Genomic DNA, 22,661 nt, shown 5'->3' on the forward strand with positions numbered 1-22,661 from the left:
CTTTTTGGAGTAGTAATAATGCTTCGTTTTTGACTTCAGCCCCTCTTTGAAAAGACAAAATCGATTTTTTGATTTTGCCGTAAGTCAAAAACGAATCATTGTAAATACTTGAAATTTTCAACAAACGTTTATATTAGCGTTATCGATTTGCGATTAAATTTTCAAAATATTTCGACATTTTTTAAGCTACTTATAGACAATTGAAACTTATCGTGGTAAAAAATAAATCAAAAATCGTTAGTCACAATTTTTGTTTATAAGCATTTAAAGTTCAAATGTTTAGAAAATATATCAAAATCACGAAAATTTGCAAAGAATTTTGAAGTTGAAAATTCGTAAAATTTTTGTGATTTATACTTAAGGTTCAAAAATCCAATACTAGGTTATCCATAAGTTTTCCTTCAAGTAACCGTAAAAAAAAAAAATCCATTGTCAATATAGAAAACATTTTATGTGCGTATGAAATATAATTTTTTACGAAATCGCGTAAAATAACGATATATTACAATTTAAATATAGGTAATAATATAATATATCCAACTAATTATCATTGACTGACAAATCATCTCCGTTCAGAATCGTTTTTCGTATACAATGCTACCCGTCGTTGCATTCAAATTTAACACATCCATTATAGTGACCAGTGACCTACTCTCCATCTCTACTATACACCGGAACGATATCCGCTTATTTAATATTGAAAAGGAGCAAATTTTCAGTTGTACAATTAATAGTCACACTTATAATAGGTACATTTATATTCTACAAAACATTCTGGTATATTAGTAGGTACTATCTTTTATGGCTTATCATAATTATTATTTCTTATCGTCTGTTTATATATTATGTCTATATTTCATATCAATTTACAGTTTTACATTCGTATTTGTATTTGAGTTTTAGCTGTCAATTGTTTTCAATAATTTTGTAAAAAATGAAGTTTGTCTGTTAGTTTATGTTTTGATTGTTTCCATTTCAAAATTATTCAGTGTTGTCCACGTACTAGTTGTTATATAAAAATTGTTGTCCTCCTTACGGTGTCTAGTAGCGACATTTTATCCTCCAAACATTATACATATTTAACTTACAATTTTTTTTTTAGATGGCAGTACAGCAGATCATTCAATACATGCTGAGACATGAATTCACATTTCTACCACTATGCTAAATATCAACATCCTACGTTGAAAATGTACTAGACGATACTGCTAATAATAATGGTTTTGTGCAACGTGAGTGTAATGGGTATTAAATTTAATTGATATTAAATTAATAGTAGTGTAACAAAAAGTCAGTGTCATGAAACCCTGACCATTAGATTATAAGCAAATGATTCTAATTTTCCATAATTGACATTCAAATATTACATTTATGATGATACTTCATAAACACAATTAAAAATGATTTAATATCATAATTTTGATATGATAATTTTAAAAAATATTACAAAGTCATACTTTGAACTGCTTGTAAAACACTGTATTCTCAAGTTATTCTCCAAACACTATACATATTTAACTGACCATTTTTTATTTTTAGATGGCAGTACAGCAGATCACTCAATACATGCTGAGACATGAATTCACATTTCTACCACTATGCAAAATATCAACATCCTACGTTGAAAATGTACTAGACGATACTGCTAATAATAAGGGTTTTGTGCAACGTGCGTGTAATGGGTATTGAATTTAATTGATATTAAATTAATAGTAGTGTAACAAAAAGTCAGTGTCATGAAACCCTGACCATTAGATTATAAGCAAATGATTCTAATTTTCAATAATTGACATTCAAATATTACATTTAAGCTGATACTTCATAAACACAATAAAACATGATTTTACATGGTAATTTTAACAAATATTACAGAGTCATATTTTTAACTGCTTATAAATCACTCAATTCTCATGTTAGTGTTTAGACTACTAGATTATGACAATGACTCTTATTGTATAATGTATACAAGTATTACAAACTCTTATTATTTTAATATTGAAAATCAGCAATTTTATGTTAATGTACAAGTGTATTCTTTACTTATATTTTGTTTTACATTAAAACTGAACAAAACATTCTGGTAGATTTGTACTATCTCTTTTGTTGCTAAGCATTATAATTATTTCTTTAACCTTTATACATATATAACTGACTACTTTGTGTTTTAGATGGCAGTACAGCAGATCACTCGAGGCATGCTGAGACCATGAATTCGCATTTCTATCACTTGGGAAAGTTACAACATCTTCCGTTGTAAATGGAATAGAAGGTACTGCTAATATTAATGGTTTTATGCAACGTGTGTGTAATGGGTATAGAATGTAATTGATATTCAATTAATAGTAGTGTTATAAAAAGTTAGTGTCACAAAACCCTAACCATTATATTAAGTAAATGGTTCTTATTTACCATTATTAACTTCCATATATTTCATTTAGGCTCATACTTAATAAACACTATAAAACATGTTTTTTATATGATAATATTGACTAATATTACAAATTCATACTTTGAACTGCCTGTAAAACACTGTATTCTCAAGTTATTCTCCAACCGTTATACATTATTAACTTACTACATTTTTTCAGATGGCAGTATATCAGATCAATCAAGGCACGCTGAGACACGAATTCACATTTCTACCACCAAGGAAAGTATCAACATCCTATGTTGAAAATGGACTAGAAGATACTGATAATAATATTGGATTTATGCAATGTGCGTGCAATGGTTATTGAATATAATTGATACTAAATTAATACCTGTGAAACAATTGAGATTTGTTAAATATCTGAATAAAATAATAGTAAACACCTTTAGCTTGTATTGTTTATTCTTAAAATTTACGTATGCTATAAATATATTTTATTTTTACTATATTTAAATGATCATTATAAAACATTTATAAAACACTCAAATATTAAGTTAATGTTTAGTAACTTGAACAATAGTTTAAGAAATTTACCATTATTATCTTTCACGTGTTTCATTTAACCTGGTATTTTGAATACACTATAATACATGTTTTTATATGATAATTTTGACTAATTTCTATTTTAAACTGCTTATAAAACACTCAAAATAATTAAATGTATGCACCGACAGAGGGCGGTAGTGGTGACGACATCCGTCGGCCGATGCCCGATCGCCTCAGAGAAAAACTAGTTGGTTGTGTGCCGTTCACCGGACGGGCGTTTGACGTAACTGGTCTTTGTTTTTACTTAGCTTTTGCGTGTAGTTGTTGTTCATTTAATAAAGATTTTTGATATTATAAACGAATTGTTCATATTTTATGCCCCAAGTTAACACAAGTAAGTGTCTTGATCCTTGACTACTCGATTAAGAAAATGATTCTAATTTATCATTTTTAACTTGCACACGTTTCATTTAACCTGATATTTTTACTTCTTAAAAACTATAAAATATGATTTTATAAGTTAATTTTGACGAATAATACAAATTAATATTTTTAGATTTTGAACGGAGTGATGAATGTAATGATTTCACAATGATGTTTGTATTATTTTTGTGTCCGTCGTCACTTTTTGGAGTAGTAATAATGCTTCGTTTTTGACTTCAGCCCCTCTTTGAAAAGACAAAATCGATTTTTTGATTTTGCCGTAAGTCAAAAACGAATCATTGTAAATACTTGAAATTTTCAACAAACGTTTATATTAGCGTTATCGATTTGCGATTAAATTTTCAAAATATTTCGACATTTTTTAAGCTACTTATAGACAATTGAAACTTATCGTGGTAAAAAATAAATCAAAAATCGTTAGTCACAATTTTTGTTTATAAGCATTTAAAGTTCAAATGTTTAGAAAATATATCAAAATCACGAAAATTTGCAAAGAATTTTGAAGTTGAAAATTCGTAAAATTTTTGTGATTTATACTTAAGGTTCAAAAATCCAATACTAGGTTATCCATAAGTTTTCCTTCAAGTAACCGTAAAAAAAAAAAATCCATTGTCAATATAGAAAACATTTTATGTGCGTATGAAATATAATTTTTTACGAAATCGCGTAAAATAACGATATATTACAATTTAAATATAGGTAATAATATAATATATCCAACTAATTATCATTGACTGACAAATCATCTCCGTTCAGAATCGTTTTTCGTATACAATGCTACCCGTCGTTGCATTCAAATTTAACACATCCATTATAGTGACCAGTGACCTACTCTCCATCTCTACTATACACCGGAACGATATCCGCTTATTTAATATTGAAAAGGAGCAAATTTTCAGTTGTACAATTAATAGTCACACTTATAATAGGTACATTTATATTCTACAAAACATTCTGGTATATTAGTAGGTACTATCTTTTATGGCTTATCATAATTATTATTTCTTATCGTCTGTTTATATATTATGTCTATATTTCATATCAATTTACAGTTTTACATTCGTATTTGTATTTGAGTTTTAGCTGTCAATTGTTTTCAATAATTTTGTAAAAAATGAAGTTTGTCTGTTAGTTTATGTTTTGATTGTTTCCATTTCAAAATTATTCAGTGTTGTCCACGTACTAGTTGTTATATAAAAATTGTTGTCCTCCTTACGGTGTCTAGTAGCGACATTTTATCCTCCAAACATTATACATATTTAACTTACAATTTTTTTTTTAGATGGCAGTACAGCAGATCATTCAATACATGCTGAGACATGAATTCACATTTCTACCACTATGCTAAATATCAATATCCTACGTTGAAAATGTACTAGACGATACTGCTAATAATAATGGTTTTGTGCAACGTGCGTGTAATGGGTATTGAATTTAATTGATATTAAATTAATAGTAGTGTAACAAAAAGTCAGTGTCATGAAACCCTGACCATTAGATTATAAGCAAATGATTCTAATTTTCCATAATTGACTTTCAAATATTACATTTAAGGTGATGCTTCATACACACAATAAAAAATGATTTAATATCATAATTTTGATATGATAATTTAAACAAACATTACAAAGTCATACTTTGAACTGCTTGTAAAACACTGTATTCTCAAGTTATTCTCCAAACACTATACATATTTAACTGACTATTTTTTATTTTTAGATGGCAGTACAGCAGATCATTCAATAGAATATGCTGAGACATGAATTCACATTTCTACCACTATGCAAAATATCAACATCCTACGTTGAAAATGTACTAGACGACACTGCTAATATTAATGGTTTTGTGCAACGTGCGTGTAATGGGTATTGAATTTAATTGATATTAAATTAATAGTAGTGTTACAAAAAGGTAGTGTCATAAAACCCTAACCATTATATTAAGTAAATGGTTCTTATTTACCATTATTAACTTCCATATTTTTCATTTAGGCTCATACTTAATAATAAACACTATAAAACGTGCTTATATATCATAATTTTGACTCATATTACAAATTCATATTTTTAGCTGCTCATAAAAATCTCAATTATCAAGTTAGTGTCATGAAACCCAGACAATTAGATTAAGTAAATGATTCTTATTTACCATTACTAACGTCCATATTTGTCATTTAAGCTGATACTTCATAAACACTATAAAAAATGATTTTACATGGTAATTTTAACAAATATTACAAAGTCATATTTTTAACTGCTTATAAAACACTCAATTCTCATGTTAGTGTCTAGAAACCTTGACTACTAGATTATGACAATGATTCTTATTGTATAATGTATACAAGTATTACAAACTCTTATTATTTTAATATTGAAAATCAGCAATTTTATGTTAATGTACAAGTGTATTCTTTACTTCTATTTTGTTTTACATTAAAACTCAACAAAACATTCTGGTAGATTTGTACTATCTCTTTTGTTGCTAAGCATTATAATTATTTCTTTAACCATTATACATATTTAACTGACTACTTTGTGTTTTAGATGGCAGTATAGCAGATCACTCGAGGCATGCTGAGACCATGAATTAACATTTCTATCGCTTGGGAAAGTTACAACATCTTCCGTTGAAAATGGAATAGAAGGTACTGCTAATATTAATGGTTTTATGCAACGTGCGTGTAATGGGTATTGAATGTAATTGGTATTCAATTAATAGTAGTGTTACAAAAAGGTAGTGTCATAATACCCTAACCATTATATTAAGTAAATGGTTCTTATTTACCATTATTAACTTCCATATATTTCATTTAGGCTCATACTTAATAATAAACACTATAAAACGTGCTTATATATCATAATTTTGACTCATATTACAAATTCATATTTTTAGCTGCTCATAAAAATCTCAATTATCAAGTTAGTTTCGTGAAACCTAGACAATTAGATTTAGTACATGATTGTTATTTACCATTACTAACATCCATATTTGTCATTTAAGCTGATACTTCATTAACACTATAAAACATGTTTTTTATATGATAATATTGACTAATATTACAAATTCATACTTTGAACTGCCTGTAAAACACTATATTCTCAAGTTATTCTCCAACCGTTATACATTATTAACTTACTACATTTTTTCAGTTGGCAGTATATCAGATCAATCAAGGAACGCTGTGACACGAATTCACATTTCTACCACCAAGGAAAGTATCAACATCCTATGTTGAAAATGGACTAGAAGATACTGATGATAATAATATTGGATTTATGCAATGTGCGTGCAATGGTTATTGAATATAATTGATACTAAATTAATAGCTGTGAAACAATTGAGATTTGTTAAATATCTGAATAAAATAATAGTAAACACCTTTAGCTTGTATTGTTTATTCTTAAAATTTACCTATGCTATAAATATATTTTATTTTTACTATATTTAAATGATCATTATAAAACATTTATAAAACACTCAAATATTAAGTTAATGTTTAGAAGGTTGAACAATAGTTTAAGAAATTTACCATTATTATCTTTCACGTGTTTCATTTAACCTGGTATTTTGAATACACTATGATACATGTTTTTATATGATAATTTTGACAAATTCCCATTTTAAACTGCTTATAAAACACTCAAAATTATTAAATGTATGCACCGACAGAGGGCGGTAGTGGTGACGACATCCGTCGGCCGATGCCCGATCGCCTCGGAGTAAAACTAGTTGGTTGTGTGCCGTTCGCCGGACGGCCTTTTAACATAACTGATGGTTGTTTTTACTTAGCTATTGGGTGTAGTTGTTGTTCATTTAATAAAGATTTTTGATATTATAAACGAATTGTTCATATTTTATGCCCGAAGTTAACACAAGTAAGTGTCTTGATCCTTGACTACTCGATTACGAAAATGATTATAATTTATAATTTTTAACTTGCACATGTTTCATTTAACCTGATATTTTTACTTCATAAAAACTATAAAATATGATTTTACAAGTTAATTTTGACGAATAATACAAATTAATATTTTTAGATTCTGAACGGAGTGATGAATGTATTGATTTTACAATGATGTTTGTATTATTTTTGTGTCCGTCATCACTTTTTGGAGTAGTAATAATGCTTCGTTTTTGACTTCAGCCCCTCTTTGAAAAGACAAAATCGATTTTTTGATTTTGCTGTAACTCAAAAACGACTCATTGTAAATACTTGAAATTTTCAACAAACGTTTATGTTAGCGTTATCTATTTGCGATTAAATTTTCAAAATATTTTGACATTTTTTAAGCTACTTATAGATAATTGAAACTTATCGTAGTAAAAAATAAATCAAAAATCGTTAGTCACAATTTTTGTTTATAAGCATTTAGAGTTCAAATGTTTAGAAAATATATCAAAATCACGAAAATTTGCAAAGAATTTTGAAGTTGAAAATTCATAAAATCTTTGTGATTTATACTTAAGGTTCAAAAATCCAATACTAGGTTATCCATAAGTTTTCCTTCAAGTAACCGTAAAAAAAAAAAATCCATTGTCAATATAGAAAACATTTTATGTGCGTATGAAATATAATTTTTTACGAAATCGCGTAAAATAACGATATATTACAATTTAAATATAGGTAATAATATAATATATCCAATTAATTATCATTGACTGACATATCATCTCCGTTCAGAATCGTTTTTCGTATACAATGCTACCCGTCGTTGCATTCAAATTTAACACATCCATTAAAGTGACCAGTGACCTACTCTCCATCTCTACTATACAGCGGAGCGATACCCACTTTTTTCATATTGAAAAGGAGCAAATTTTCAGTTGTACAAATGTATTCTTTAGTCACACTTATAATAGGTACATTTATATTCTACAAAACATTCTGGTATATTTGTAGGTACTATCTTTTATGGCTTATCATAATTATTATTTCTTATCGTCTGTTTATATATTATGTCTATATTTCATTTAATTTTCCAGTTTTACATTCGTATTTGTATTTGAGTTTCAACTGTAAATTGTTTTCAAGAATTTTGTAATAAAAATGAAGTTTGTCTGTTAGTTTATGTTTTGACTGTTTCCATTTCAAAATTATTCAGTGTTGTCCACGTAATAGTTGTTATATAAAAATTGTTGTCCTCCTTACGGTGTCTAGTAGCGACATTTTATCCTCCAACCATTATACATATTTAACTTACTATTTTTTTTTTAGATGGCAGTACAGCAGATCATTCAATACATGCTGAGACATGAATTCACATTTCTACCACTATGCTAAATATCAATATCCTACGTTGAAAATGTACTAGACGATACTGCTAATAATAATGGTTTTGTGCAACGTGCGTGTAATGGGTATTGAATTTAATTGATATTAAATTAATAGTAGTGTAACAAAAAGTCAGTGTCATGAAACCCTGACCATTAGATTATAAGCAAATGATTCTAATTTTCCATAATTGACTTTCAAATATTACATTTAAGGTGATGCTTCATACACACAATAAAAAATGATTTAATATCATAATTTTGATATGATAATTTAAACAAACATTACAAAGTCATACTTTGAACTGCTTGTAAAACACTGTATTCTCAAGTTATTCTCCAAACACTATACATATTTAACTGACTATTTTTTATTTTTAGATGGCAGTACAGCAGATCATTCAATAGAATATGCTGAGACATGAATTCACATTTCTACCACTATGCAAAATATCAACATCCTACGTTGAAAATGTACTAGACGACACTGCTAATATTAATGGTTTTGTGCAACGTGCGTGTAATGGGTATTGAATTTAATTGATATTAAATTAATAGTAGTGTTACAAAAAGGTAGTGTCATAAAACCCTAACCATTATATTAAGTAAATGGTTCTTATTTACCATTATTAACTTCCATATTTTTCATTTAGGCTCATACTTAATAATAAACACTATAAAACGTGCTTATATATCATAATTTTGACTCATATTACAAATTCATATTTTTAGCTGCTCATAAAAATCTCAATTATCAAGTTAGTGTCATGAAACCCAGACAATTAGATTAAGTAAATGATTCTTATTTACCATTACTAACGTCCATATTTGTCATTTAAGCTGATACTTCATAAACACTATAAAAAATGATTTTACATGGTAATTTTAACAAATATTACAAAGTCATATTTTTAACTGCTTATAAAACACTCAATTCTCATGTTAGTGTCTAGAAACCTTGACTACTAGATTATGACAATGATTCTTATTGTATAATGTATACAAGTATTACAAACTCTTATTATTTTAATATTGAAAATCAGCAATTTTATGTTAATGTACAAGTGTATTCTTTACTTCTATTTTGTTTTACATTAAAACTCAACAAAACATTCTGGTAGATTTGTACTATCTCTTTTGTTGCTAAGCATTATAATTATTTCTTTAACCATTATACATATTTAACTGACTACTTTGTGTTTTAGATGGCAGTATAGCAGATCACTCGAGGCATGCTGAGACCATGAATTAACATTTCTATCGCTTGGGAAAGTTACAACATCTTCCGTTGAAAATGGAATAGAAGGTACTGCTAATATTAATGGTTTTATGCAACGTGCGTGTAATGGGTATTGAATGTAATTGGTATTCAATTAATAGTAGTGTTACAAAAAGGTAGTGTCATAATACCCTAACCATTATATTAAGTAAATGGTTCTTATTTACCATTATTAACTTCCATATATTTCATTTAGGCTCATACTTAATAATAAACACTATAAAACGTGCTTATATATCATAATTTTGACTCATATTACAAATTCATATTTTTAGCTGCTCATAAAAATCTCAATTATCAAGTTAGTTTCGTGAAACCTAGACAATTAGATTTAGTACATGATTGTTATTTACCATTACTAACATCCATATTTGTCATTTAAGCTGATACTTCATTAACACTATAAAACATGTTTTTTATATGATAATATTGACTAATATTACAAATTCATACTTTGAACTGCCTGTAAAACACTATATTCTCAAGTTATTCTCCAACCGTTATACATTATTAACTTACTACATTTTTTCAGTTGGCAGTATATCAGATCAATCAAGGAACGCTGTGACACGAATTCACATTTCTACCACCAAGGAAAGTATCAACATCCTATGTTGAAAATGGACTAGAAGATACTGATAATAATATTGGATTTATGCAATGTGCGTGCAATGGTTATTGAATATAATTGATACTAAATTAATAGCTGTGAAACAATTGAGATTTGTTAAATATCTGAATAAAATAATAGTAAACACCTTTAGCTTGTATTGTTTATTCTTAAAATTTACCTATGCTATAAATATATTTTATTTTTACTATATTTAAATGATCATTATAAAACATTTATAAAACACTCAAATATTAAGTTAATGTTTAGAAGGTTGAACAATAGTTTAAGAAATTTACCATTATTATCTTTCACGTGTTTCATTTAACCTGGTATTTTGAATACACTATGATACATGTTTTTATATGATAATTTTGACAAATTCCCATTTTAAACTGCTTATAAAACACTCAAAATTATTAAATGTATGCACCGACAGAGGGCGGTAGTGGTGACGACATCCGTCGGCCGATGCCCGATCGCCTCGGAGTAAAACTAGTTGGTTGTGTGCCGTTCGCCGGACGGCCTTTTAACATAACTGATGGTTGTTTTTACTTAGCTATTGGGTGTAGTTGTTGTTCATTTAATAAAGATTTTTGATATTATAAACGAATTGTTCATATTTTATGCCCGAAGTTAACACAAGTAAGTGTCTTGATCCTTGACTACTCGATTACGAAAATTATTATAATTTATAATTTTTAACTTGCACATGTTTCATTTAACCTGATATTTTTACTTCATAAAAACTATAAAATATGATTTTACAAGTTAATTTTGACGAATAATACAAATTAATATTTTTAGATTCTGAACGGAGTGATGAATGTATTGATTTTACAATGATGTTTGTATTATTTTTGTGTCCGTCATCACTTTTTGGAGTAGTAATAATGCTTCGTTTTTGACTTCAGCCCCTCTTTGAAAAGACAAAATCGATTTTTTGATTTTGCTGTAACTCAAAAACGACTCATTGTAAATACTTGAAATTTTCAACAAACGTTTATGTTAGCGTTATCTATTTGCGATTAAATTTTCAAAATATTTTGACATTTTTTAAGCTACTTATAGATAATTGAAACTTATCGTAGTAAAAAATAAATCAAAAATCGTTAGTCACAATTTTTGTTTATAAGCATTTAGAGTTCAAATGTTTAGAAAATATATCAAAATCACGAAAATTTGCAAAGAATTTTGAAGTTGAAAATTCATAAAATCTTTGTGATTTATACTTAAGGTTCAAAAATCCAATACTAGGTTATCCATAAGTTTTCCTTCAAGTAACCGTAAAAAAAAAAAATCCATTGTCAATATAGAAAACATTTTATGTGCGTATGAAATATAATTTTTTACGAAATCGCGTAAAATAACGATATATTACAATTTAAATATAGGTAATAATATAATATATCCAATTAATTATCATTGACTGACATATCATCTCCGTTCAGAATCGTTTTTCGTATACAATGCTACCCGTCGTTGCATTCAAATTTAACACATCCATTAAAGTGACCAGTGACCTACTCTCCATCTCTACTATACAGCGGAGCGATACCCACTTTTTTCATATTGAAAAGGAGCAAATTTTCAGTTGTACAAATGTATTCTTTAGTCACACTTATAATAGGTACATTTATATTCTACAAAACATTCTGGTATATTTGTAGGTACTATCTTTTATGGCTTATCATAATTATTATTTCTTATCGTCTGTTTATATATTATGTCTATATTTCATTTAATTTTCCAGTTTTACATTCGTATTTGTATTTGAGTTTCAACTGTAAATTGTTTTCAAGAATTTTGTAATAAAAATGAAGTTTGTCTGTTAGTTTATGTTTTGACTGTTTCCATTTCAAAATTATTCAGTGTTGTCCACGTAATAGTTGTTATATAAAAATTGTTGTCCTCCTTACGGTGTCTAGTAGCGACATTTTATCCTCCAACCATTATACATATTTAACTTACTATTTTTTTTTTAGATGGCAGTACAGCAGATCATTCAATACATGCTGAGACATGAATTCACATTTCTACCACTATGCTAAATATCAATATCCTACGTTGAAAATGTACTAGACGATACTGCTAATAATAACGGTTTTGTGCAACGTGCGTGTAATGGGTATTGAATTTAATTGATATTAAATTAATAGTAGTGTAACAAAAAGTCAGTGTCATGAAACCCTGACCATTAGATTATAAGCAAATGATTCTAATTTTCCATAATTGACTTTCAAATATTACATTTAAGGTGATGCTTCATACACACAATAAAAAATGATTTAATATCATAATTTTGATATGATAATTTAAACAAACATTACAAAGTCATACTTTGAACTGCTTGTAAAACACTGTATTCTCAAGTTATTCTCCAAACACTATACATATTTAACTGACTATTTTTTATTTTTAGATGGCAGTACAGCAGATCATTCAATAGAATATGCTGAGACATGAATTCACATTTCTACCACTATGCAAAATATCAACATCCTACGTTGAAAATGTACTAGACGACACTGCTAATATTAATGGTTTTGTGCAACGTGCGTGTAATGGGTATTGAATTTAATTGATATTAAATTAATAGTAGTGTTACAAAAAGGTAGTGTCATAAAACCCTAACCATTATATTAAGTAAATGGTTCTTATTTACCATTATTAACTTCCATATTTTTCATTTAGGCTCATACTTAATAATAAACACTATAAAACGTGCTTATATATCATAATTTTGACTCATATTACAAATTCATATTTTTAGCTGCTCATAAAAATCTCAATTATCAAGTTAGTGTCATGAAACCCAGACAATTAGATTAAGTAAATGATTCTTATTTACCATTACTAACGTCCATATTTGTCATTTAAGCTGATACTTCATAAACACTATAAAAAATGATTTTACATGGTAATTTTAACAAATATTACAAAGTCATATTTTTAACTGCTTATAAAACACTTAATTCTCATGTTAGTGTCTAGAAACCTTGACTACTAGATTATGACAATGATTCTTATTGTATAATGTATACAAGTATTACAAACTCTTATTATTTTAATATTGAAAATCAGCAATTTTATGTTAATGTACAAGTGTATTCTTTACTTCTATTTTGTTTTACATTAAAACTCAACAAAACATTCTGGTAGATTTGTACTATCTCTTTTGTTGCTAAGCATTATAATTATTTCTTTAACCATTATACATATTTAACTGACTACTTTGTGTTTTAGATGGCAGTACAGCAGATCATTCAATAGAATATGCTGAGACCATGAATTAACATTTCTATCGCTTGGGAAAGTTACAACATCTTCCGTTGAAAATGGAATAGAAGGTACTGCTAATATTAATGGTTTAATGCAACGTGCGTGTAATGGGTATTGAATGTAATTGATATTCAATTAATAGTAGTGTTACAAAAAGGTAGTGTCATAATACCCTAACCATTATATTAAGTAAATGGTTCTTATTTACCATTATTAACTTCCATATATTTCATTTAGGCTCATACTTAATAATAAACACTATAAAACGTGCTTATATATCATAATTTTGACTCATATTACAAATTCATATTTTTAGCTGCTCATAAAAATCTCAATTATCAAGTTAGTTTCGTGAAACCTAGACAATTAGATTTAGTACATGATTGTTATTTACCATTACTAACATCCATATTTGTCATTTAAGCTGATACTTCATTAACACTATAAAACATGTTTTTTATATGATAATATTGACTAATATTACAAATTCATACTTTGAACTGCCTGTAAAACACTATATTATCAAGTTATTCTCCAACCGTTATACATTATTAACTTACTACATTTTTTCAGTTGGCAGTATATCAGATCAATCAAGGAACGCTGTGACACGAATTCACATTTCTACCACCAAGGAAAGTATCAACATCCTATGTTGAAAATGGACTAGAAGATACTGATAATAATATTGGATTTATGCAATGTGCGTGCAATGGTTATTGAATATAATTGATACTAAATTAATAGCTGTGAAACAATTGAGATTTGTTAAATATCTGAATAAAATAATAGTAAACACCTTTAGCTTGTATTGTTTATTCTTAAAATTTACCTATGCTATAAATATATTTTATTTTTACTATATTTAAATGATCATTATAAAACATTTATAAAACACTCAAATATTAAGTTAATGTTTAGAAGCTTGAACAATAGTTTAAGAAATTTACCATTATTATCTTTCACGTGTTTCATTTAACCTGGTATTTTGAATACACTATGATACATGTTTTTATATGATAATTTTGACAAATTCCCATTTTAAACTGCTTATAAAACACTCAAAATTATTAAATGTATGCACCGACAGAGGGCGGTAGTGGTGACGACATCCGTCGGCCGATGCCCGATCGCCTCGGAGTAAAACTAGTTAATAAGTAATATATTTATCTCCTTCAACACCTAAGCTTTTCATTGTATTACTGTACTTAACTTTATCTCCATTCAGCTCCAATTTAAATGATTCTAATTCAATTCCTAACAATTCTTTCAGTTTAATATACAAGATTGACATTTTGTCTGTTTTCCTCATTTCTAGAATGATTGGAGTACTGGTCTGTCGTATTATTTTATACGTCACCAATTCTTCTTTAGCTAATGTAGTATAGGTTGTACACTTGGGGCTTTCCAAAAATGCTATATCACCTTCTAAAAATTAAAGTAAGACAATTATTACAATTTATTAAAAAATGAAAATAAAAACTAAAAATGTAACCTACCTTATTTTTAAAAATTTTTTATCTAATCTTTACATTGATAATTTCAGATAATAAAGTGATAATGATATATCTGTGGTATAAACTAAACAATCTTTTTTAGATTATTTACTATTTAGGTACAAATTAATTTAATTAAATACTAACTATGTATAATAAAAATATTCATAGTGGCTTAATTAATAGAAAAATAGTTCAAAGCTATTATCAAAATAATAATAATAATAATGATAATTTATAAAAGTTTGGATTCGTATTGTCACTGTAAAAAGTAATGTTTAGTAGTATCTTACATTTTAATGGACTAATCAAGTCTTCACTATTATTATTTTTAGGAAAATTAAAATCCTTAAATAGTCTTGAATGTCCACTGTTTAGTCATAAATTGAGGAAAAAAACCATCAAAATCTAGATCATATTCTTATAAAAATTAACAACCTAGTTTAACCTGGTTTGAGATTACACTTAGATACTTTTAAGTATACTATTAATAAATCAGCACAATTTTCTCAAGATAACACCCTGGACTACTATATCTAAATACTTTGCTGCTTGGAAAGTTGGGAAATTTGTCTACAGTAGATTAGCTACATCTCTTTGGTATTGCTTTTTCCATAATCAATATTAAATATTGAATACCTTTAATTTAAATAATTACGTTTGTCGTTTTTTAATCACTATTTTGATTTTAGAGTTATTTTATAGTTATATTTCTGCCCGAGGTCTATTTGAATTTAAAATTGTTATTTGGTAAAAAAAAAAATATTATAGAAATGATCACTTTCATAATATTTTTTATGATATTAAAAAAACATGGGATAACTATAATGGTATTTTATATTGTTTTGTAAAAGTGTGTGATGTCTTCGTCTTACAAACGTACAACATAAGTATAAACGTATAATTATAAAATTATCATAACTCACTTCATACTTAATTATAAGTATATAATAACTATTAATATAGTAACTATATAAGATTCAAAATACTTAAAATATTGCTTTTAAATTGTACAATAAGTGTCAATTCACTCTAATTTAAAAAATAACAGTGTAAAATGGATTATTGTGATCATTATATTTACTATATTGTACTTTTGTATAACGAACTAGCATCCTTTTAATATTTAACTATTGTTAGATTAACAGAGACACATCAATAAACATTAAATTAAAAATTATAATATTACCAATGGTATCTGTTATCTTATAATTTATTGAATCTAGTGTATCTTTTGGTGAAAGAATCCTTTGGTTTCGATACAAACGAACATGTGAAGTATCTATACCTTCTAATTTTGCAATATGTTTGTAAACACTTGACAATAACTGAAACTAATTGTTATACATTATAATAAAAGCAAATAAATAAATATTAATAACAGTTAATAAAAAAAATGTCTTACCATTCTAAGAGGAAACCTATACGTGCCCATTTGTTGCCAATAGACTTTAATATTCATAACACTGTTTGCTTAAGCTAAGGCATTTTTGTATTTAGCTTCTTCAATTCGTCTCTGTTGCCAATTTGATAAATGTTTAATGTTTTGATAAATTACTACGTCTTAATCTAAAGTAAATCATATAAAAATAAATAAAAAGTATATTAATTTCATTAAAAAATTATACACGTTCATATTGAGTTAAAAATATACCTTTTTGACCGGTGTAAACCACGTTGAAAATTACGCTGGTAAGATGTACTCGGAATTAAATTGACAGTAGTATTAACAAATGAACTAAAAGTAATAAATAAATATATTTACAAATATTTGTAATATAAAATTTTTAAATATAATATTTTATAAGTATTTATCATTATTTTATTATTTAGCTAATTGTGTAAGCTGCAGTATAATAATTTTTTTTTTTAAGTAAAAGGCTTAATTGGTTGGTCCATTAGGCTTTCTAGGCCTTAAATTATTAGAAAGACCTTCTATTAGATCAATAGAAGTTTCATTAATTGAACTTAAAAAATTAAAAATTTTATATGCAGTTCATAATATAAAATACAAAAATTAACATTAAATTGTACTTACATAGTACTAGAGATTACTGGTACTTGTTCATAATATGCAAGGGGCTTATTTACTTTATTAAGCCTTCCTAAAAAGACATACAAAATTTAAGAAAATCGATTGTATTTATAATTGTATATAATACCCACATATCTAACAAATAAAATGTCTTCTATTCTATACTATTGTATTAAATAATAATCACGAAATAAAATGCCTATGTAAGAACTAAGAACTATTTCAATTACTTATACCCTACCTAATTTCATTATTGGTTTCAGAATTCAGATGAAGTATTATATAGTACTACCTAATAGATCGGTAATAAATTCTGTATATGCATAAAATTCTTTGTAAAAAAGTTAATATTGAAGATTACGTATGTAAAAATAATTTTAGATTGAGGTGAATACAGCCACATAGATCATAGATGAACATACAACGCATTTTTGCGTTTATCATTACTAGTTTTATGTTGTTAGCTTTAATATTAAAGCGGATTGGCCTATTATTGGGCCAAACTTGGATAAGAATATTAACTAGGGCATAACGTAGAGTTTTATTGATATTGAAATTTTAAAATGAGTACCTATACCTTTAGTATGGAGGCACACCTTTTGCATCTATTAAACGATTCAAATAAACAACTCTTACTCTTAATCAAGTTTAGTGAAAAAAACTATTATTAATGTTATTAATAGCCAATAGGGCTCGTAAGTTAATGACCTTAAAAACATTAAAAAATGACCTAAAAAAATTAATTTTTTAAATTAATAAAAATATATTTAAATTGTACTCTATTTTACTATAAAATGCTATATACATTTATCAAAGCTTACAAATTACTCAAAATATGACGTACAAATTACTAACAATATCCTTAAAAATTAAATAAAAAATGTTCAGCATTTCGAAAATATTACAAAAAATAATAAAATTTAGGTATATTCATTACAACACGACAACGACGACTGTATTTGGTGAGATAAAATCGGATAGGTCCGTGGTAATTTCAAAGTTCTATGTAAGTTATCGGCATTATGATAAGAAGTTAACTAATGTGAAATCAGTAAAAATGACTAAAAATGTCAAAAAATTACTTAAAAAGTAATAAACATCAAAAAATTTAAAAAAAATGCAAAATAAAAATTAGTTGTTTAGATTCTTATGCTAATGAAACATATTTTCGGCCAGGAGAGCATCCTCTAAAAAGTTCCAAAAAAAAAAAAATGCAAAATGCATCAAGTTCCGAGCCCTAATAACTTATTATATTCATATTTTGTATTTATGTTAATGTTATATATTATGTACCTACTAAATTGTAAAAATCCCGTTGTCGTCAATTTTAATAATAAAAAAAAAAAAAAATGGTAAATTTACTCTAATTATACCTAAGGCTAACAAAACTGAATTGGATTTGCATAACAAACAGGTTTGATATCCTCTGATATACAATCGATATTAATACCTATAAGCACATAAATATTTAATAATAGACACTCACTTAGATAACTTAAACGTAAATCAAAAGGCTCCGAGCCTTCCTTATAATATAGATCCTCGGTGTGTTTTTGCATTTTTGTAACTATAGCCTATAGGTAATAAAATATAACAAAATTAATTATTATTTTTTAATACTTCGGAAAGTCATTCCTCATACATCGGCGGTTATTTAAAAAATAAAAGACAATACAATTTAATTAGATATAAAAAAAAAATTTTAACATACCTTTAAATTTAACGTAAAATAAATGAACAACGCAATGAGTTGTAGGGAACGCTCGCTCGAATGATTCCAAGACCGACTGCAATGCGTTGTCAGCGATAACTAATGAGTGATGACTGATGACTATTGACTAAAGACTGTGATTACTAAACGGGTCGACACAGGATCGTCCCACCACGGCATTAGCAGGAATGTTACAGTGGGAGACTTCAACGTATATTTGATATTCTTATACCCTTATAATAAATATAAAAGAACAGGCCATTTTTATGTTCCTATTTTGTGAAGACGCAATTTAACTTTTTTCCAATTTTTTTTTTCACAGAGTTATTTCAAAAGCTTTCCTGAGTGTCACCATATCACCTGATTTTCAAAATGTATGATTTTAAAAGGTGGAAATCTGTGTAAATAAATTTTTACGTGTAATTTGTACATCTAAATTCATATATTAATAGCAGTCGGCCGATAACCGGGAATACGGTTCGGCACGGCGGCCCGAAAAGGTTTCCAGCTACCTGCAACCTGATCTTTTTCTTGTTTGTGTATTTTATCGACGTGTAGATACTAGATAATATGAATATTGTTCCGAGGCGTACAACACCGACTAGCTCAATAATTATATGAATTGTAAAATAATTATTTTTCTTTAAAACATAACAATGCGTGTTGATTTAAGAATCTCATTTTGAGAAAGTAAAAACTACACACGAAGGAAGCCGGGTAATTCTGCAGCTAGTATAAATGTATGGGCGGTATTCTTTTCGCCCAAAAATGACCCTTCGCTTTTCGCCCAAGAATATTATATAGCACTTTCCAACCAAATTTTTATAATACACACTTTGAGAAACACTTACTTTAAATTATTTATATATAACCATCTTAGTATCCAACATAATAATAAATTTGTCATATTTAAATTATTTATTTGTGTTAATTAGTTTTTTAAAGCTATTTATACCCAGAGGGTACCACGAGGAGGCAGCTTCTCTTACTCTCCAAAAATATAAGGAAGTTTTTATCGAATGTATAAAAAGTCAAAATTATGTTAATATAGTATTAAATAGAATAGTTCAATGACATTGATTATTTATGTCTGACATATATCTATAAACGACCTTTTTTGCAGTAAAGCTAAAAAGACGTGTGTAGAGTGGACATCGAACAATAATGAATAATGATATAGAATGTAGAAGACAGCGTATGCGGGTATTTACGTAATTATTATTGCCGTGTATTACTATACAGTGTTGTTATAGTTATTTGACAATTAGCAGATAAGATGTAGAGTGGGTAGTACCTGGTGTAGGGCAGAGACCCGTACACATACTAATAATCATTTACTACGCACACAGTCACAAATGATTCACGCACGCCCTTTAAATATTGCCTATATCTAACTCCTTAAATATACACCATCACCGATCCCCTTAAATATCTTAATCTTATCTTTATAATATTTGGAAACTATAAGTATATAATTTCTACAATGGTCCGCCGTGTAGATATTATATCGTTCTCAGTGTAGTCTGTATATTATTTTACAAAGATAAGAAGATAATAATTATACACTAGCCTTAAGAACATGTGCAGTTTCGTTCACATTCGAGTTGAAGTTTTCGAGTGCGGTTTTCGACAGTTAATTTTTTATTAAACATTGTTGACGATATTATTATTTTTGTAAATTTAAGTAAAATTATGGAGTTCTTAGAAAGTAAACGAGGATATCGTATGGTAGTGTATAATAATTTTAAGTATAACTTTGGATCGACAAGTAAAAAAGATGGCTCTACTCGTTGGAGATTTGTTACGAGAACTTGTAGTGCACTAATATACTCAGACAAGAATGATATTTTTCTTTCAACAACTGGAGAACATAATCACGAATCTTACGATATAACAAATATTCATCGTCAAATTATAAATGTTGGATGTAAACGTAAAGCTGTAGAAGATATGCATATACAACCGAAAAAAGTAGTATTAAAGGAAATTGCTCATAATGACCACGCAGCATCAACATTTACTGTAAATGATATTAATAGGCTGAAAAAAACATTTATAAAGCTCGTAAAAGTGTTCTCCCACCTAATCCGACTAATATTAATGAAGTGCATACCGCTATTGATACAGGAAAAAAAATTACTACTAGAGGAGAGTCGTTTTTATTAGTCAATGATAAAAATAAAAATGTATTGATTTTTTCATATGAAAAAAATCTATTATTCTTGAACCAAGTCGAAAATATTTACGTAGATGGTACTTTTAAATATGCGTCAAGATTTTTTAATCAAATGTTCACTTTACATGGATTTTAAAATGGACATTATATTCCGTTACTATTTTGTTTGCTCATTGATAAATCGGTCAAAACTTATGAATTTGTGTTTACTATGATTGTTGAAAAGTGTAATACACTTGGTTTTTTATTCTCACCAAAAAACATTACCGTTGATTTCGAATTAGCAATTCATAAAGCTATTGAAAATGTCTGGCCGAATACAACAATAATTGGATGCTGATTTCATTTAACTTAATCAAGGTGGAGAAATATTCAAAAGTGTGGTTTAACTTCTTTCTATAAAGACAAATCTTCAGAAATTGGTAAGTGAATACGGTACACATTTGGTTTAGTATTTTTAAACCCCGATGAAGTATCAAATTGTTTCGTTGAAGACTATCTGACTGTCCAGTAAATGACAAATTAACAAATTACTGTGACTATTTAACCGATACTTACATCTCTGAATATAGTTTATTTCCACCGAGTATTTGGGAATCTAATACTTCGGAATTAATAAGAACAACAAACGCGTGTGAATCTTTTCATTCTTTTTTTAACAAAAGTTTTAATCATATTTCTCCACCAATAAGTACCGGGTTAAGTGTTATTAATGAAATTCAAACTGAAGTCTACATTAAATTAAATAGTTTACATTTACAAAGGAGTCCCAAAGATAAAAAAATTATAGATCGACAGCGAAAAAATGAAGAAAAAATACAAAAATATAAAGCAAGAACAATTAATTGGTATGATTTTATTAAATCAATGTCATTTAACTATTCTATTTAATATTATACTATCAACATTTTGACGATTTATACTTTTGATAAAAACTTACTCTTGTATTATATAAAAATTATATTAATGTACAAAAACTGTACAAAAACACAATACATTTTTGGAGAGTAATAGAAGCCGCCTCCTCGTGGTACTCTCTGGGTAATGCTAAATGGCTTTATAAAACTAATTAACACAAATAAATAATTTAAATTTAACAAATTTATTATTATGTTAGATATAAATAATTTAAAGTAAGTATTATACCAAAGTGTGTATTATAAAAATTTGGTCGGAAAGTGTATAATGTATTATTCTTGGGCGAAAAGGGAAAGTAGTTTTAAAATATTTTGGCGAAAAGAGACGTGGGCAAAAAGCGAAGGGTCATTTTTGGGCGAACGGGGTCTTGCCCATAAATTTATAATAATATAAAATACTATGATTATAAAATGAGAGTCCTGCAAATGTCGTGATAAACAAAAACGCAACTATATTATTTTCGTCGTTAACATACTGTTATCGGTAATAAATTTTTAAAAATGTTAAGTTAGTAAGTTACAC

At 27.3% G+C, this 22,661-nt stretch overlaps 4 long non-coding RNA genes across 8 annotated transcripts; all 4 read left to right on the forward strand.

The window, feature by feature from the left end:
• Window positions 1-899: 899 nt before the first annotated feature.
• Window positions 900-2,806, forward strand: LOC132927545 (uncharacterized). Its single transcript, XR_009661759.1, has 4 exons — window positions 900-1,232; window positions 1,540-1,682; window positions 2,169-2,269; window positions 2,589-2,806. It is a non-coding gene; the product is annotated as an uncharacterized LOC132927545 (long non-coding RNA).
• Window positions 2,807-4,443: 1,637 nt separating this feature from the next.
• LOC132927397 (uncharacterized) lies at window positions 4,444-6,744 on the forward strand. The gene is made up of 4 exons (XR_009661717.1): window positions 4,444-4,786; window positions 5,081-5,226; window positions 5,905-6,005; window positions 6,511-6,744. It is a non-coding gene; the product is annotated as an uncharacterized LOC132927397 (long non-coding RNA).
• A 1,624-nt stretch (window positions 6,745-8,368) lies between these two features.
• Window positions 8,369-10,674, forward strand: LOC132926961 (uncharacterized). Of its 2 annotated transcripts, none has more exons than XR_009661585.1 (4): window positions 8,369-8,719; window positions 9,014-9,159; window positions 9,838-9,938; window positions 10,444-10,674. It is a non-coding gene; the product is annotated as an uncharacterized LOC132926961 (long non-coding RNA). The 2 variants fall into 2 exon arrangements; XR_009661586.1 differs by having other exon boundaries at window positions 8,369-8,706.
• A 363-nt stretch (window positions 10,675-11,037) lies between these two features.
• Window positions 11,038-14,607, forward strand: LOC132927109 (uncharacterized). 4 transcript variants are annotated; one of them, XR_009661625.1, is made up of 5 exons: window positions 11,038-11,166; window positions 12,507-12,649; window positions 12,944-13,089; window positions 13,768-13,871; window positions 14,377-14,607. It is a non-coding gene; the product is annotated as an uncharacterized LOC132927109 (long non-coding RNA). The 4 variants fall into 4 exon arrangements; XR_009661622.1 differs by lacking the exon at window positions 11,038-11,166 and having other exon boundaries at window positions 12,299-12,649; XR_009661624.1 differs by lacking the exon at window positions 11,038-11,166 and having other exon boundaries at window positions 12,299-12,649; window positions 12,944-13,076.
• Window positions 14,608-22,661: the final 8,054 nt, after the last annotated feature.

Source organism: Rhopalosiphum padi, chromosome 3, assembly GCF_020882245.1.
Source record: "Rhopalosiphum padi isolate XX-2018 chromosome 3, ASM2088224v1, whole genome shotgun sequence".
In the NCBI taxonomy this organism is placed as follows: domain Eukaryota; kingdom Metazoa; phylum Arthropoda; class Insecta; order Hemiptera; family Aphididae; genus Rhopalosiphum; species Rhopalosiphum padi.